This window comes from Montipora capricornis, chromosome 9 (assembly GCF_036669925.1).
Source record: "Montipora capricornis isolate CH-2021 chromosome 9, ASM3666992v2, whole genome shotgun sequence".
NCBI lineage: Eukaryota > Metazoa > Cnidaria > Anthozoa > Scleractinia > Acroporidae > Montipora > Montipora capricornis.
The window spans coordinates 3,410,136-3,427,635 of record NC_090891.1 but is presented as its reverse complement, the minus strand read 5'-3'; the positions used below and the strand labels follow the sequence as shown (position 1 = coordinate 3,427,635).

The following is a 17,500-nucleotide window of genomic DNA, read 5'->3' as shown; positions in this document are numbered from 1 at the left end:
AACGCACGAAAGCAAAAGGGATGTCTTCACAATTTTTCTCAAATCTTTGGTCATAAACGCAGTAAAATGGTCAAGGAAACGGTCCAATTACTATTAACATATATATATATTTTATATTTTCTCAACTCTGGTGCTCCGCTATAAACTTTTTTTACATAAATTATAAATTTCAAGTATATAAATAAATTACAAATTATTGCAAATTACAAAGTTTCAAAAAAACAAAAAACAAAATGACCTACAAAGCGGTATGATACACTAAGGCACAAGACCCGAGCAGAGAGCCAACTTCCTATTGAAATTTTCTATCTATTTTCTGTTTCCCTTAAATAAGTTATTTCATTGGATTTAATTTTTTACAGACTCGGACTTGGTTTTCCGAAGTGGCTATTTCCGCTAAAATAGGGCCTCCTTTCTATACTTGTCTGCATTATTCAGACTTATACTCTCCCTTTGAGGTTTGCCGAGAGAATATCAATTTTAGACCTGAAGATGGTGTATTTTCCCAAATGAATTTAAAACCATAATTTGGCTAAACTTTGGCTATACAGAATGAAGGAGTCCTCTTGAGAGTATCCCAAAAACTAATGTCCCACTGCAGCGCACAGCAACACCATGTTTGGGTAGAAAGTTATGTCACGAAGCATGATCTAAGCAGCTGCATCACAATGTTATTCAAACAAATACGTGATCAAGTTTAGCGAGTATTAATTAAGCCCAGGGAGGGTTTGATCAAAACAGAGCAGCTGTCATTTGTTTTGGCGCTCATCTGCCTCATAGGAGGTAGTAGCCAAAACGCGGGGCCGGGGTGCCTTTTTTTCCATTCCTTTTTTTTATTTTTTTGTTGTTTCAATTTTTGTCGTTCTTCTCCTGTACTGTTGTTTTAGAAGGTCCTTTATTTATGATAGAAACTAGGAAATTAGTCAAAAACGTTAAGGAAGTGAACGAAGATGTGTCTGAAAGTTCTTAAGAAAAATATTATTTTTTTTTTCTCGAAATCGAACTTTGTTTTTTTGTGTGTTTTAAAATCGAAGTTGAATTTTGCGAGCATCTGACTTCGTCTTTTCGAAAATCGGAGTTTGTTTTTCGAAATTACGATAATTTCCGACGATGCTGAAATTGGTGTTTATGAAATATACGCCAACTGCCAGAAACACTGAAGACTCGCTGAGTTTCACACTTTAAAATAGCATTGTAATGTTTACTTCCTAAGGAAAAAAAAAATCGCAGTTCCACGATGATCGTCACGCAATGTGTCTGTTGTCTGTCTTTAATTTACTACAAACGGTTTTAAATAAAGCCAGAGTCGCACGGGAACTTGCTACTCAATTGTATTCGGACGTCAAGAGATCGAATCCAATACCACGATAAAAAAACACGACAACATTGAAAACAATTTTGCAAAAACAAGCAAATGAGAACGTTGTTTGATGACCATCGTGGAACTGTGGCTATGTTCTATTTCGTATTAATTGTATTGCGGAGGAGGTTTTTAAGAAGTAAACATTAAAATGTGGTTTTAAAATGTGGAGCTCAGCAAGTCTTCAGTGTCTCTAGGAGTAAGCGTATATTCCCCACAAGAACTCCAACTTCAGTCTGAAATCCTCTTAATTCGAAAAACTAACAAAGATGTCCCTTTCGTAGCTTCCATATGTTCCATATTTTTTTGACTAATTTCCACCATAAATGAAGGAAAGATGCCAACCATTCGAATATAAAATTACGGGAGAATAACGACAAAAATTGAAACCAAAAAATTTGGAAAAAAAAAAAAAAGACACCCCGACCCGACCTCGGCCCCGGCCCCGCGTTTTGGCTAATACCCTCGTTTACCATCTTCTTGTGACTAGGTAAAGCATTCAATGATCTCTTACGTGCAAGTCGTGAAGTATTAATATCATAACTGAAAGGCCTTTTCTTCTCTTCAAGATAACCTAAGGTAAACTGACATGATATTTTGCGGGTTTCCCTTCGATGCATGTTATGTCACTTGTTGTGAATAGCTCCCCTTTTTTTCGCAATTCTGTTTGGGCGATTAAAGTTGGGCAAGTTATTGGACTAAATGCGCCTTGAGTTTCGAGAATTAAATGTTGCTACACTTTCAGGAACAGGCTTCGTGGTAGCAAATAAAAGCCCCTGAACAGGTTTCACGACGGAAAAATAAGTGCAATTGTAAGCGTCAACGCGCTTGCGAGTAAATTTTAATCTCTTTGAAAATAAAAAAAGGTACGTATTGCGTCCGCAAAAAAAAAAAACCTTTAATTCGAAATTGCTTTGTAATCTATTCATGAATTCGACGTCCGTAAAAGATATTATTAAACTTCAAGTCCTGTGATTGTTGTCCCACTCTTAATTTATCATTTTTCCCATTATTCTTGTTTAGATTTCTATCGTTATTATTTTTTACTGATTCCACGCTTAACAGATTCCTCATTTAATAGGTTCCCGGTACTTCATCCCTGGTTATATAAGACTTTCCCATTGATTCCTTGAATTTCCATTCCCTGAAGTTAGTCGTTATCTTCACGATTTTGTGAAACTGGGCTTATTTCATCTTTATTTTATTCGTTTCTGTCCCTGTTCCAAAACTACACATTCATACAAAAGGCCCTTCTCGAATTCGAAATTTATATAACCTGCCGTAGTTGGCAAAAGGTCGCTATCGACTGTTACCATAGCATACCTCGTTCAAAGTAAGAATTTACTTTTCATTAAGTCTAATACCGTTCCTGTACAAGGTGTAATACTAAACAGCGATGGAAAAGCAAAAACGATTTAATGCAAAATATTTACTTTTATCACGCAGCTGAAGTCTACTCATAATTTAATATATGGACCAAACACGACAGATTCTTCAGTGGCAGCCAATTTGTGCCCTTCGCATAAGTTCTTTCATTTGTTTTATTATTAAAGACTTTGGTTGTTTAAACAAATTATGATCTGATTAATTTTGCTCGTCCCTTTCTTTACCTAAGTGTAGCCTCAAGCTCGTTCTATTCAAACAAATACGTTTTCAGATTTAGGTGAACCCAGAGAGTGTTTGAATTAAAGAACAGAATAGCCACCTTTTGTTTTGGCTCACATCCATAGCGGAGAGAACAAGTTCCTCTGAATGATCAACGCTTATACAAAGTTGATGAACAAGGTAAGCGAGGGAAGAAATCGGCAGACAAAAAAAATTCAAATAATACGAAAAGGCAGTTGGTAGAGTATTGCTCAAATCTTTGGTCATAAACGCAGTAAAATGGTCAAGGAAACGGGGAATCGAACCCGCATCCCCCTGGTTATTAGTCGGGTGCGCTAACCACTGCACCATAAAAAAGTAAAAAAGTAAAGTAGTGCATTTATATAGCGCCCTTTCACTAACGTCTCAAAGGCGCTTTACAATGATCAATTTACCCCCAGCGGACCGGAAGCATATACAGGCGCAAATTGCAGCCGCTTCTAAGCAGTCCATGCATGCTGGTACTCTCATTTTACCGACCTCGGAAGGATGGAAAGCTGAGTGAACTTTAGCGGGAAAGAAGGTCGCCAAATATTCCACTCTCGGCAGAACCGGGAATGGAACCCGGGACCTTAGGGTTGGAAGGCAGAGATCTTACCACTGCGCCAACCCCTCCGCTCCATCACGACAACCTTGCTATCAGTGAGGTTATTGGTCAGTAAAATGTTCCAATTATTTGTTATGGTCCTTGTTCTTTTTAACCATGGACATCTGCTACCAGAAGAAAAAAAAAGAGATGGAAACTTTCCGATTATTTTTACTTCCTAGCTATTGCTTTTCGCCACTTTACTAGAAGGTACAGGGACGGCAGAGCATATTTTGTATTGGAGGGGCTAACAAGCAAGCGCTGGAGGCGCCAACTTGTAGTGGGTTCTGAGGGAATTCTCCGCCAGAAAATTTTGAAATCTTCAAGCTCGGGAATGCTATTTTCAGCATTCTTGACCAGATCATAAACATAAACGTGGATCAACCATAAAATGACAGATGTTTTACTTCTTATTTGTTACTTGATGTATATATATATATATATAACTACGTATAAAAATATAAAAACAGCCTTACGTATATTCCGGGCCTTAAATTTCTTTGTCTTAATGCTCTGCTGATTTTATTTTGTTTTCCCTTCCTTGAGTATGAGTTACAATGGAATCATGTGTATGCGCTGTAGCGTGTGAACCTCCCCTAGGTTCGTTTCTCTCTACTATGTGTAGATACCCCTTTGTTCCTAACAGAAAACCTGATCCAGTTAATCGGAGAAATATGTTTAAACAGTAAAATGAAAAATCAGAGAAAATGAGATTGCAAATTTCATACCTGCATTTTGGATGTCCACAATTGAATTGGAAACGTTTGGTCACATAACCGCAACGATAAGCTCAAAAAAGAACATTGACTTCTTCTTTGTGGCGTACCATTCGTAAAATAATACCGAACTTCGCGATGCTTCCGAAATGTCGAAATAGTTCCGTTGTATGGAATGTTTCCGAAGTTCGAAATGTTTTCCAAGTTGGCAATCCTTTCGCCATGGTTCCAAAATTTCGTAATGGCTCAGTTAATTTCCATGATCCGAGGGGGATTGGGCTAGAGGATGACTGCAGTCTGCTACTTTTCGTTGAAGATCAACCAGCCACCTTGATAAACCTTCCCCTATTTAATTTAAGAGAGTATATTTTGAATATTCCACTGAAACGAATGACGACTCAAGACCTATGTCATTTAACAAATAAGCGTATGATTTGACTTTATTCTCGTATTTAAAACAAAACACGCCTTAGCTTTCAAGTCTTTTTCTAAATCTCTGCATCCACAATCCAGTTGATGAACTTCAAAAGCATAAAAATGAACGTATAAAACGTTTAAGCGTAAGCTTAGCAATTGCATTTTACCTTCAACCTCAGAAAACCGTGAACAGCCAAAATAAGAAAGAGGATAATCGAACTTAATTAATTAAACCTTTGGATAGCGTAAGTGGTTTCGTTACGACGTATCCACTTGATAGTGATTTATCAGGCGGATAGCGCTATCTATCGTTTGAACAACTGGAACCTGGTTGCACCTTTTCACTGATAAACAAAGAATAGACATTTCCCAATACATAGACCGATTTGGCTAAATCAATGTTGTACCCAATTCAAATCTCTTAGGGTTAAGAGGGGGTGGGTGGCTCTTAACTACCAAACTGTTGCTATAGACCCTTTCAAATAATCATTTTTCGATTGTGTTCTATTCAAAATTTCTTCGTCTGGTTCGACTCACAACCATTTTTGGTAAATCAGATGACCAAAACAGAATATGCCTAAAACTCCACGAGTTAACGCAACAGTACGAGAACATTCTAATGCAAAATATGTAGCATGTGTTTTTAAAATATATATATTTCGGACTGATGCGAAATTATCTCCCTTGTAAAAACATTGAAGGATCCCTACTTGCTGAATTAAACATTTTTAGGGACCCCCTCTTATTCTCCCTAAAATTTGAGGCACCCCACTCTACCTGATGGCCAAAAACTAATACACGATACAAAAGCCTGACCGAACAAGCGAAACAGAAAAACGCCTCCAAAGAGCATAACAGTCTGCTAAGAAACGCAGAAAAAAGACAAGGCAAGCAAAACCCACCTATTTGATACATGGCACAACCTAACAGGCAGATCCGAGGCCCGAGTCAAATCTTTAAAAGCAGTATCACTCGTTTCTACCACTGACAAGCCTATCCGTTGGGACTAGAATTAAATCGATGCAAAAGCGTGAGGCCAAAAGATGTCCCAAAAATTCATGTTCACAGTACTGGATAGACGAGGGTTTTCCACAGTTTTGAAAATTAGCATGCATATTTTTGAAAGCATTGAACGTGACATGGCGTCTTGCAAGAGCCGAAGGCGCGAGCTACCTAAGGGTGTCTGGGGGAATGCCCAGGAAATTTAAAAATTGAATACTCAATGTTTCTGGAACTCCAAAACCAGTTTCTCAGGCAAGGCTGGAGTTCACTCAAATTCTTTTTTTAAAAGTACAAACCCTTCAAATATTGGCATCAAATTACCAGGCATAGAATTGGAAACCACCGGACGAGATGTCCGGCCTCAAACGAAAAATCAACACCAAGAAACTAAAAATATATCATCAACACGAACTATTTTCTTGGACGAAAAAATATCTACAGTAGTATGAAGGTCCAAATCTAAAGTCTCATAGAACAAAAGCCATTGCTACATGAAATCTTACTGGAACCACCACCACCATTTTACACTCTCGAATATTATATTTTGTTAAATTGCGTTTGCATTGGCTAATGGCAGTTTTTGTTTTCATTATTCAAGGTCCTCCCCTATAGAAAGTTTATATTTTTCAAACACCTTCCTTTTATCTCTATTTTTTCTGGGAGACACCCAATTTGTCATCACGGCCGCCCCCCCCCCCCCCCTCCCCCTCCAACACGTTTTGTGGACGCTCTCTGAGGCCCTCCTTTGATACGCTTTTCAAAATATCAGTTCCATTTTTTGTCCAAATAGAAATTCCATTCTAAAGTTTACGAAAAAATGATGGGACGGTTCCCATCTGATGAAGAAATAGCCTCCTCTTTCTTTCCTTTCCTTTCCTTTCCTGACAGTTTTTACATGTTTTCCACTAAAACGCACGACAGAGGACTGGGACTAGTTGCGCATAAGCATTCTGATTTAAGTGATACCAGTTTTCATTGAAAAAGTTACTTCATAGAACCATCCATGCAACTTTTCGCAAGGCTCTAGATCTTTGACTCAAAAGCCTCCTTAGCAACGGTTGTCCTTCTGTGGTTAAGTGCCACCCCCTTAAGGTTCTTTGTGCGTTGCATTTGCATTATAATGTAGCATTCACATTCAAGTGATATTCACCTTTAAATGATATGGATTTCTCCCCACAAAGGATTTGAATTGGGTACAATATTAAGTTAGCCGAATCGATCTATTGTCATATGAAAACAAAGTTGATAAACGGTATAACTTATGATTAAAGCAACACTTAATTGTCAGGCATTCATTCCCATTGAACTGAATCGAATAATGAAAAAGTGTTGCACCCAACTTTGGATTCCTGTCCCGTTTTTTTCTTTGGATGAGCAATTACCAAATCATTGGCACTATTACTGTATTTTACGATCCAGTCTCATTGCAAAGTGCAAACTCTCCAACGAATAAATGATTAGAGATAGCATGAGAAAACCACAACTGAAATTAAATCCAAGCAGAAAAGGAAAAATGATCCAACAAGTGAACACACCTCGATGCCAACAGGGGGAGCACTAAAGTAATATTGTCTGTGCTCTACTTCTGACTGGGATTATCATCATTTTGAACAACGTGATTTATGAATTCTCTGGCTTGCAAATAAATGCTAATGCCGTAGTTTTTATCACCACTAAGTGGATCAAAATTTTGTTGAAGAGCAATTGTCAGAGTATAATTCAAAACTAAATGATGTAAGCAGTATGTATCCCCGATACTTTATTGTCAGGATCTGGAGGAAGCCCATCTGGGTCATGAGCATATGTGTCCGGATCAAAAGACATTTCTTGGTCAAAAACATCTGTCACACCAGCATCGGGAGATTTGTAGCCGAGCAGACACCCAGAGGCTCAAAGCTGACGAAGAGTTCTGTTCTGTTCATTTTGAATGATAACTGAATTTCATTGTAAACCGATCCAAGAGTCTTAAGTGCAAAGCATACATGTCTTTGTCATCGCCAGTATCTAAAAACAAGTAGTTCTCCAAAAATAAGAATACGAATGAAATACGGACACCACACACTCTACAACATCCCTCCAGAGTCTTTCAGTTTGAGTGTTCCGCACATTTGGCCCAGTCAAAAAACTTCCGTGGTTTTCTCTACAAAACCATACCATAAACTCTCCGACAGCTATATGTTTCTCCCCCTATTATCAACCCTAAGACGAGAGTGATATCCTCATTCAGATGCTGCCAGTTGAAAACAAGGTATTGCCCTGTTGTTATTGTTTACTCTCAGGTACACTATGGCTCTGGAAAAACAGTCAACATAGCCAAGGATGTAAAATCGCCAATGCCTCTATTTCATATTAGTATCCATATGTCACAAATAATTAGGGTGTGGAACACTGTATGGCCGACGTAATATTTTTGATCCCCACCTGTTTGCCCTGTTGATGGGACCAACATGAATAATATTCTCCCTTACTCGCCAGTGCTGGATAAATACTCCGAGTTGCTTAGTTACCTCAACTATTCCGTGCCACCCTCTTTAAATAAAGTGTATTATTATTTGTTTCATTCGTGCGTGGGAAGTCATTAAGCTCCTCTTGCACCATTGCATCCAAAGTGTTATCTTGAATTGTTGAAAACCGCTCCAAGTCTAAGGAGAACGCCAGCTCTCTCCGCCTGTTGTATGTTGTCTGTCTTGGTACTACAAGGTCGCTGGCAATCTGGGACCAGCTATTAAATTCGCGGCGTAGACACACAAGCTGTTCAGAAGTTATCACGTACCTTGGCCTCCCTGGACCAGATTGCTGCTCGTTTGGTGGCCTAAAGGCATAGCCATGCATCACAGGAAGCTCATACAGCAATGTATAAATAGCTTTGAGGTTTTCCGTAATGTCTGTAGCTCCTGAAGTTCATTTGGAGGCTGTAAATGGACATTGATGAGTAGCACCGTATGTCGCAGTGAACAAAGGATGCGGTTTGCATAAAACTCACAACGCTCTCGGCCCTGCCTTATGTTAGGCACTTATATTTCTACTTCTTGCAGCATAGTTCGAATGTTGTTGAGGAAGCGAACAAGATCATTTTCACCGAAAGTCCTCAAAAAGATATGTACACTGCATTCAAGACCTTCTCGTTGATGCTTTTAACGTTTTCAAAATGCAGTACATTTCCATCCTTGCCATGTGTAACGGCATAAAGGAGTAAAATGTAGCAATGATTTTAGTGCAGTAACAGAGTATATGGGTGACAAAGGAGCCCTTTTCTAAAAAAAAAAAGGAAATCGGGGGTCTTGGTATTAGCCTACTCAGCCTGTATTTCTCAATAGGACAGAGAGAGCAAAACAATAAACGATGTATTTTTGGAACCATGTCGCTTCTCTACACTCTATAGATTACCGTTTTTTCTAATCCATGATGTAATTTCAGGCATCTCAAGCATTGATCTTAAGCGAGACCAATATAGCGTGACACAGCTCCTTTAAACTCTTATCAGTGTCATCCGGTTATTGAAGTACGAAGTCCTTTCGCCAACTAGCTCCCTCAAACTGTTATTCGACCAAAATACCCTATAATACGTGCTTAGGCCTAATCCCAATCCCAGGGAAACCTAGGTAAAGGTAAAGGTACACCTTATTTAACGCTGGAAGTTTCGCCGAATATATATGACCAACTATGACCAACTTGAGAACGCAGCCAAGGAAGAGCAACTTCACCTTGCTTTTTTAAGATTAGTACGTGGATGACTTTCCCGGAGAAAACCAAATTTACCTAGATCGCGGAACACATGTAGTTTAATCGTTCGCATATCGATCGCTTAATTAAGGCATCAACCTCGTGAACATCTCTTGACAGTGTGAGTTAAGTCAACAACCAACCCTGAACCCAGGTTCCCTTCTCGTCCTGCAAGCGAGAAAAAGCGCGGCGAAATTGGAGTGGCCGCACCCGCACAAAACCAATGACCAAAACAAACCGTTTTTAAAGTATTTGGTCTCTGGGGCATACATTTAACACCACCTCAGAGAAAAAACCTTGATAATTTTAAACTGGAGCTTCTATTGGATTGTCGCTCTTTCCACGAGCTGCAACAAACTCGTCCCCAGAGCCTCTGTTACTCTTGCCCAACGGAAGGGCTACTTCTACTACTACTACTACTACTACTACTACTACTACTACTACTACTACTACTACTACTACTACTACTACTACTACTACTACTACTACTACTACTACTACTACTACTACTACTAAAGATGTGTTGAAGTCAGCTACTTTTTCTAAACTCATCATAGGCAGAAAACGAAAGAAACAAACGATGTTATACAGATTGACTAAAAGCATGCTTTTAGCCTTCTATCTACTCACCCCGGTTGACATAGAAACGTTGCACAACCCCTTTCAAATATAAACGTTTGAGGTTAAAAGCTTTTTCCTGGTCACCCTTGGGTGGCAGCCATGAACGTCTTGGAAGTTAAAGAGAATAGCGATCCGGCTCTCGAAAACTGGTACAGCCACCTTAAACTGCTAATAAAGTGTTCATAAAGTATTTAGAAGGGGGCTATGTCGATTCCATTATTTTTCTTTTCATTCTTTGAAAGCCCCCCCCCCCCCGAGTGACCCCAATTACTTGCTTGGTTCTCTTCCTGCCCACCCTCTGACTTGACTTCCCACGAACGTGCATCGCGCAGAATGCCGCGACACATCCGGGACTTAAATCCACAGTCAGCGCGAAAATTCAAATTCGATCTGGTTGCTCGATAGCTAAACAATAAAGAAAATGACCACAAAAAGGCCGAAGACGCATACGTTTTTAGAGATTGCCTGCTTCGTACTTGTGTTTCGTGGTGGTTATCATACGGCTTTTGTAGATGAGATATTGATGGATTAAATGAGACAATTTTCAAGATCTTACAAATCGCAAATTTAGTCGTTTTTCTCCTCTCAATTTGGTCTATTTTAGGGAAAATACTGTAAGAGGAAAATTTGGAGCTGAACTTTTCTCCCTTTTAAGTGTCCCTTTATAACGGTTATCGTATGGCTTTGAATATTTGTTGTTCAAGGAAGTTTCATGCCAAGTTTTAACGGAAAATGATGGTTACAAGCGGTCGTTCTATTGAACTTTCGAACTCCCCAGCTGACCTTCTTGCCTTCCTGCTCTTCGGAAACAAGAAGAACAATAGAACGAAACTGTTTTGAATTTCCCGGCCGAACATTAATATATGCTGAGCTCCGCCTCCGCAAACAATCGATGCTATCAGGCATTGTAATTGAGGTGCTAAACTGTATCATTTAAAAGTCTCACTTTAAGTAACGCTTTGCGTCAGTTGCAACAAACAATTCGATAAAGTTTCAATACGCGCGCATTCTTCACAGAACTCCAATATGCCGTCCTTGCAAGAAATGCAACGCGTTGATCGGGAGCTCTCTTTAGAGCTCACTGAATCCCCGATCAACCCCGCTTTACCCTAGGTTTAGTGCCAGTTTTCCGTTTGACTTTTCAGGCCCGAAAAATGTACGGAGCTTTAAAGAAACAATAGACATAAATTCCAGTAAGATTTTAAACAACCCAACTGCATAGAGGTTGAAGTTGACCGCCATCTTGCCTCAAGTTTTTTCAGCAGACCTGCGCATATACTCTAGTAAAAACACCGCTTGACGGAACTGGCGAAAAACAGACAGTAAAAAACACTTCCGGTACGGTTTGTTTTTCATTGCCCGCGGTAACCGTTTCTTGATCGCGCATGATAATGGCTAACCGGGAGAAAATCTCATCCTCTGTAATACCGAGTTGAATGAAATAAAATTGACTGTTGTCTGTTCTCCGTTTCCTCTCCAAGGGACCCGATGGTTCTCATATGGAAATTTTCTGCCGACTTTGATAAAAAAAAAGGTCTAGCATGGAAGTCAGAAACCTCTTGCCCTTACCAATGTGTCATTGCCGAGAGGCACAAAACATAACGATTTATAAATCGCACTGACTAGTACCGAAACAATGTGGAAAATTTGAGGTTGCAAAAGAGCCTTCGCTTCACTTTAGTTCAATAGCCATTTTACTATTGAGTAATTTTTTAATCTTTTAATGTGGCCATTACTTTTCCGCATAAATATTCACGATAAGAAAAGCTGGGGAGAACAGAAATAAAGGGAAATTTGAAACATCGGGGGACACATTGTTGGTCATTGGCTTTTATTGGAGTTGGACATTGTTGGTCATTGTTGGTCATTGGACCGCAACTGTAACTTTTTATGTTATGTCGAGACAAATCGAAATTTGAATAATTATCCCTACGAAAATGCAAACATATTCCCATAGGACTGAAGAGGAGAATTACAGGGCCATTTGGGTCCCACTTGTCGAAACGCTTTGGAGAACAAGGCGTATCAGAATGGGGTTTTATTGACACGCAAAAACTGGCAGAGTTTAACGGATAAACCCCGCCATTGTGTGCAGTTGGGTTAGAAAAAAGTGTCCTTGACATTCGGATGTTCTTCTCTCCGGATGTTTTTTTTTTTCGCCGATGGAGAGTAAATTTTCTTCTGCCCATGTCGTCAAGCGTATTCAACGTTATGAGTCTCTCTTCGTCGAAAAAATCTTAATAATGAAACGATCGAGAAGTTTAACAAAGTGAGTTCATTATTAAGACCTGGTTTAAAGTGCTTAGTACGCATGAAGCTATTTCAGTTAACGCTTAGATTTTAGTTACCTTTTGTTACCAAAAGTTGTGACATTTTTTGCAGGAACTTGTCAAAAATTGTTTTCAATAGCAAAAGTAGCCTAATTAGGGCTCTATTGTTAACTTTATAACACCTTGATATTCGCATATGTCTTCTGAACAGTTTGATTGACATCCGTAGAATTCACCGAAGAGAAACCGAAAGACCGAAATATTCACAAAGCCAAATCGGCGGACCAATCATAGCGGACTAGTTCTGAATGAGAAATTAATTATGCCGCACATCCGAAAATTATGCACCGCAAGTAGATGTCGCCAAAAACAATAGCATTCTGCGCGATGTGGGAAAAATACCATGCCCCTCCTCTTCTCAATTAACGCAAAATTAAAAAAATTTTAGGAATGAAGCATGGTCAATTTGTAAGACTCGAAAATGCCTGAGACTTTTGACAAGGATATGGCTAGGTCAAGGAGATTTTAAAGTCAGTACAGGAGCATTGCTGTGTGGTGCACAAGGACAGGCTATTCGAACGAAGTACGTCAAGTTTCATAGGGTTTTGACAGCTGAAAGCCCGTTACGTTGGATGTATAATGAAAAGTTTGAGACAGTCCAGCACATAGTAAGTGCAAAAAGCTAGCGCAACATGAATATAAGAGACGACATGATAATGTAGTAAAGTTTGTCCCCTGAAAGCTATGTGAAAAGTTCCCTCTTGATAGGAGTAGCACGCTTCCCTGAAGGACCAGTTGAGAATGAGAATGTGAAATTACTTTGGGACATGAACATTCAATGTGACAACATTATTGAAGCAAGAAGACTTGACACTGTACTTGTTAAATTGAGAAAAAGGAGAAAAATTGTTCAGTTATTGATATTGCAGTGCCGGCAGATTTTAGACGTAGCAAAAAAGAAATTCAAAAAGTAGCGAAATATCAGGATCTGAAAAGAAAAATTGGTAGGATCTGGCAGGTGAGATCAGTAAATGTGGTTCTGGTTGTGAATGGTGCGGTTGGCTCTCGGACAAAAAAGTTTGGAAAATGGTTGGAAATATTGGTGGTTTGCAAAAAATTACCTTGCTGGGTACAGCGCGTATCCTAAGGACAGCTTTAGAACAATAAGAAAAAGAGATAACACATTGGCCCTTGGTCATTTGTTATGGCCCGCCCAATAGCGTTGATTTTATTCGGCAATGACAGACTGAGCAATATGCTTTTTTTCAGATAATAATAATAATAATAATAATAATATTATTATTATTATTATTATTATTATTATTATTATTAATATTATTATTGGTCCAGGATCTATTAGAATGCAAGGATAAAGCTATAGGACTGACCAACTCAGAAAACCCGCCACTTCTTAGAAACGGGCGCAAGAAAGGCTACATGAGCATTATGAAAGAATTGTGGGACGACCTGGGCTACGTAGGTTTGGGTTTATCAGCCCAAAATCTTCGCGACCACGCAGCGAAAGCGAACAGAAACCTAGAGAGTCCTTCAAGCGATGGTGTGTGTGCAAGTATAGAGGCTCCAATACATCCTGAACCAAAAACTGGGCTGGAAAATTTGTTAAACAGGAATGCAGACAATGCTCGGAGTTCGATTTGCATATTTCTTTCGATCAGGCTGGTGTTTTACATATGAAAGATCAAGAGCAGACCATGCAACGTCCCCGGGGACAGGCTCCTATTCATTGCGAAAACACTAGAGGATTAATTACTGCTAAGACTTCTGAACAATGTAATCAACCAACCATATCGGGTAACAACAATGAGGCTGCGATACCAGGAAAGCTACCCGAATATAAACATCTTCTTTTCCCATCGAGTGTGTTTTGGGGCCAAGATCCTGAAGGGAGACCAATAACAGTGAATGTGTCGACCATTGAGGATGCCTATGATGAGATCGTCAAGTGGCGAAAAAATACCTTTCTTATTCCCTATGGGAAGATAGGGAGGGAATTCATCAACAAATTCACTGAGCATATCAATGATTGGAATAATGAATCGCCATTGCAACATATCGCTCTGAAAGCCGCCATTGTTCTCTTAGCAGTTGGCCTCCAAAAGCCTAGCCAAAAGTCAAAGGCGAAGGATCACAAAGAATACTTGGGCAAACGACTCGATCAATGGAATAGAGGTGAAATCGACTTTCTTTTACGCGAAGGCCGCGCTATTCAAAGGCGCCTTATCAGTTCCCACAGAAAGAACGAGCCAGACAGTGCTAGGGTTTTTGCTAACCTTGTCATGTCAGGACAAATTAACTCGGCTCTGCGATATCTGAGTGGTGAGAACGGAGGAGGAGTCCTGTCTCTAACTGATGACGTAATGAAACAGCTACGGGAAAAACATCCAGAGGCACAGGAAGCCCAGCTCGGAACTCTTGTGTTTGGTCCAACAGAGCAAGTGCCTGACTCTATTTTCCAGCAAATAAATGAGGAGATGGTTAGGGAAGCAGCCTTAAAAACGAAAGGTTCGGGTGGCCCATCAGGAGTTGATTCTCATGGATTTCGGCGGATGATGGCTTGTAAATCCTTCAAAAAGTCAGGAACAAACCTCTGCTCCGCTATTGCTACTATGACGAAAAAGCTATGCACCGAGTATGTGGATCCTCGCAGCATCGAAGCTATTCTAGCTAATCGTCTGATACCACTCGACAAAGGAGAAGTAAAGTGCGACCCATAGGGGTCGGAGAAGTAATACGTCGTGTGATGAGTGTGACCAAACAAGACGTGATCGACGCGTGCGGCTCCCTGCAGGTTTGCGCAGGACACAAAAGTGGCAGCGAGGCAGCAGTCCATTCAATGCGCAGCATATCTGACGCCGACGACACCGATGCGGTGCTGCTAATTGACGCATCTAATGCCTTTAATTCTTTGAATAGAGCAGCTGCCCTTCACAACATCACTGTCCTTTGTCCATCAATCGCAACCCATGCAATCAACACCTACCGTAGCCATGGCCAGCTCTTCATCATGGGCGGAAAAGAGTTACAGTCAGCTGAAGGAACCACTCAAGGAGACCCGGTAGCGATGAGTCTCTATGCTGTCAGTTTACAACCATTAATTGCTCAACTGCAAACCTCTAGCTCTGCTAAACAATGCTGGTTTGCAGACGACGCTACAGGGAGTGGTACACTGGAAAATGTGATGCGATGGTGGGACGAATTATCTTCGAGCGGACCTGCTTTTGGGTATTTCCCGAATGCTAAAAAGTGCTGGCTAATTACAAAACCCGAAAAGGAAGAGGAAGCGAGAGCGGTCTTTGGAGCGACAGCAATTAACATTACTACGGAGGGACATAAACATCTTGGCGCAGCTCTTGGATCAAGATCCTACTTTGAAAAGTATGTTGGTCAAAAAGTTGAGGACTGGGTTACCCAGGTTATGAAGTTGGCGGAATTCGCTGTGTCTCAGCCCCAGGCAAGCTATGCGGCTTTTACGTTCGGCCTACGGATCCGGTGGACGCACTTTTTAAGGACACTTCCCGACATCGCTGACTAGGCTAGAACCTTTAGAACGCGCCATCTCTGATGTTCTGATTCCAGCCCTTTTGGAGCATCAAGTCATCGAAACAGAGCGTGACCTCTTCGCGTTGCCTGTGCGCATGGGTGGCCTTGGTCTAGTAAATCCTGTCAACCAGTCCCGACAGGAATATGAAGCGTCCATCAAAGCAACCGCCCCCCTTGTGAAACATTGTCAAACAAGCAGCAGAGCCACCTAATGACGAGGATGTCGCTGGCGCGTCAAGAGAAAGCTGACAGTGCGCGGCGTGACCTAGAAGACGTGACTAAGTCTCTGCCTTTGAAAACCCAGCGAGCAGTTGAATTTATAAAGGAGAAAGGTGCCTCTAGTTGGCTCAGCGTTATACCTTTAAAAGAAATGAACTTCACTCTTAACAAGAGGGAGTTTAGGGACACAATTAAGTTGAGATATGGTTGGGAACTCAATGACATCCCAACGGTGTGCGTCTGCGGGGACATGCTTGACGCTGACCATGCTTTGATTTGTATGCGAGGAGGATATATCATACAACGGCACAACAAAATTGGAGATCTCGAGGCTGAAATTTTGCAAGCGGTGTGTACTGACGTCGAGGTGGAGCCGGTTCTCCAACAAGTTACGGGGGAAGTGCTGCCGAGGGGAGCCAACAAGGCCCCTGACACGCGGCTGGATATCCGTGCGCGGGGCTTCTGGGCGAGAGAACAGTCTGCGTTCTTTGATGTATGCCACCCTAACGCAGACTCGTACAAGAATCTCACCCCGGAGCAGATTTACAAGTTTCACGAGAATGATAAAAAGCGCCTTTACTCGTCTAGAGTTTTTGAGGTAGAACGGGGCACGTTTACACCATTGGTTTTTACCACTACTGGAGGCATGTCTAACGAATGTCAACGTTACCATAGCCGTCTTGCTGAGCTACTGGCAGTGAAGAAACAGGAGAGTTACGCTTCCACTATCGCATGGATTAGGACTCGAGTCTCATTTGCCATTTTGAGATCTGCATTGATTTGCCTGCGAGGCTCGCGTTCTAGGAGGAGAACTACCCCAAATATACAGGACACTGATCTAGAACTAGAAGTCTCGGTCGCATGTAGATAGTTTTTGTTCTTCTGTAAATAGCGTTTAGGGTTAGGTTAGGGTTAGCAAAGAGCGTCTTAACATTCTATAATATTGATTTATAATTTTTCTTTCCTTTATTTTATCAAATCTATAATACTAAGAGTTGTTTAATTTTTTATTATTTTTTATTTATTTTAATACACATGTTTATAGGAAACGAGAATTTTTTTAAAAAAGTAACTATTATTGCTATTATTAGAATTAGTACTAGTATTTGTATCTCTATAAGCCTAATACTTGTTTTAGAGTTCTTTATTTGGTTTTTTCAGTGTGTGTATTTTTACTGATAATTTGAAATAAATAATAATAATAATAATCATCATCGTAATAAAGTGTTAAAATAAGCATAATGTGTTAAAATGAGTATTTTAACACTTTTGTAATATTTATTTACAATATTTATTCTTTCTTTTTTTTAAAAAAGAAGATTGAGCATAAAGACAGCATTGTTTTAAATTACGGTAAGCTATACTAAATGCGATAATTTTT

The 17,500-nt window shown here is 40.1% G+C and overlaps 1 protein-coding gene across 1 annotated transcript in view; it reads left to right on the top strand.

Moving 5' to 3' along the window:
- Positions 1 to 3,092: 3,092 nt before the first annotated feature.
- The window catches only part of LOC138016094 (QRFP-like peptide receptor), a 36,755-nt gene continuing 22,347 nt past the window's right edge, over positions 3,093 to 17,500 (top strand). Inside the window, exon 1 of the mRNA XM_068863267.1 lies at positions 3,093 to 3,145. The gene's annotated coding sequence lies outside the window, so the exon portion shown is untranslated. The remainder of the gene's footprint in view (positions 3,146 to 17,500) is intronic.